Genomic DNA, 2,332 nt, shown 5'->3' with positions numbered 1-2,332 from the left:
GGAGTACTATAAATTAATTAATGAGGAGTTATTTGAAAAAAATCGAAACGGTGCCCACGCTAACGTGGATTAGAGTGTGTGTCACATAATTAGTTATTTGAATTAGAGTGTGTGTCACGTAGTTAGTTATTTGAAGTAGAGTGTGTGTGTCATGTAGCGATCTCCAATTCTAACGTGGATTTCGCATTTCACTATATCCATGCTACTTTTTTAATACAAATTCATATGTATATGATGAACAAAATGGTAGTGAGAAAACTTTTGGATGGATTCAAACATATGACCTACAAAATAGCACAACAAACTGAGTCAATGTCAACTTTTCGAAACTTAGTATGGCACGAATTCGAAATAATTACCCGTATGCCTGGTCCTCGATTCAAATCTTACAATGTACACCGAATTGAAACATCGATATTAAGTCTCATCCTATGTACATTCAAATGTTGTTTTTAGCGCCCCCCGCACAAACGCTACATACTTCCTGTATCGGTCAATCTTCCTCTCCTAACCACCTTAGGAAGCTATCGGTTTCCAACACACGTTCATTCTTTCTCTCCATGTTTCGATCTCTAAGTCTCTCAACTACACAACCCATTTTTCCACTCTATTACCAAATGTATTTACCTCACACACCCGCCATTGCACCCCATGCCGAGCTCTCTCTCTCTCCCTCTCCCTCTCACCCTCTCGTGCTAAATACATGCATTGCCTATCTAGCCCCCCAACCTCTCGTGCATGCGCACGCACGCACGTTGTATATCTAGGTCACTCCCTCGAGACTGTCTCACTCTTTCTTCCACACGGCAGGTCACACTCGCTCAATCTCGCTCTCTTTATCTGAGTCTCGTTTAACCTCGTTTTCTTTCACACACAAATGATATATCTCCCTATTCGGGCCTCGATCGACACACTCTATACTCTCTCACGCAGATTGTCTATCTAGGTCAGTCCATCCAAGCCGCCACCACTCTTTCGACCTCATGGTGGGCCACGCTCACTCAATCTCTCTCTCTCTCTCTCCCCGTATGTCTCGATTGACCTCGCTCTTTCTCGGACAAAAACGATATATCACCATGTTGAGCCCAATTCAACCTATTCACATTGTATACTCTCTCACGCACATTGTCTATCTAGGTCACTCTCTCCAACCCGTCTCACTCTTTCGATCGCACGGCGACCCTATGTGATCGGTTGACCTTGCTTCCTCCCACGCACAAAATATATCTACACGTCTGTGACTGGATCATCTCTCAAGCTCTATCTTACAGCCCTCACCCTTGCCAAAAAGCTCAATCGGACAATATCTCTCCAGAGCATATATATTTGTTCAATGAATGTCGGACCACACTCACTTTGTCTCTCTATCTATATGTCTCTCGATTGACCTCGCTTTCTCACACTTTATCTTCCACGCGTTGAAGATACTACCTCTCCATCCCTCGCAAAGCCGGAGCTATTTACATTGCGAGGGGCACTCCAACCTTGGATTAATTTGTGTAGGCATCTATTCCGGTCGGTTCCGATTATATTTTCGTAGCATTCGTCCCACAACTACTCCAATCACCGTAGCGGGTAATTAAGCTACGGGGAGCACCTAATATGAGCACCGGGGAGCCGTTGGATCGAAGATGCAGCGGCACACACGAGGCCTAAATGTTTTATTTGCAAAAAAACCTTTGGAGAGTTTGGAAATTGCGCATAATTACAAATACTACTCCCAAGCCATTGGATCTCACTTCCAACGGTGTAAAAACTCGCATGACCATAGTATCTAAGCTGCGGGGTGGATGTGATATTCTATGCCGCTGTCATTTTTGTTCGTAAACTTGCAAAAAACGTGTAACTCGTGCCGTTACTTGTCTAACCGCGCAAAGTGTTTGTTCAAAAAAACCATCCTACACTGAAATATCGGAACAACACACGGGGGTCCCACTTGTCATTAATCAAATTTGGACCTAAAACTAACAAATCTGAAAGACGAGATTCGAACTAGCAACATGGACTACAAAGCGTAAGTCGATAGCCTAGAAAACGAATGGTTGTTGGCTTTGTCCCATAACTTGATTTTATACAGTACTTGCGTTGAGTAGAGTAGAGGGAGTGCCTCGTCAACACATGCATGGCCGTTATCTCACTTACTGGTGGGTCCCAGGTCTGCGATCTCAATCTCTCTTCTCTCCATCGTCTAACCTTTGCACGTTTGCACACACGAAGAGTGGCGCTAGCTTGCTGTGGTGTTATTACAACTAAAAAAACTTGGAAAATAGAAGAATCGCCTAGAACAAGAGACGTTGTGGCTAGTTGAGACGGAGCTAACCACATCTATCCT

Source organism: Triticum urartu, chromosome 2A, assembly GCF_056163025.1.
Source record: "Triticum urartu cultivar PI428250 chromosome 2A, HENAU_Tu73, whole genome shotgun sequence".
NCBI lineage: Eukaryota > Viridiplantae > Streptophyta > Magnoliopsida > Poales > Poaceae > Triticum > Triticum urartu.
Note: the sequence above shows the minus strand (reverse complement) of the source record.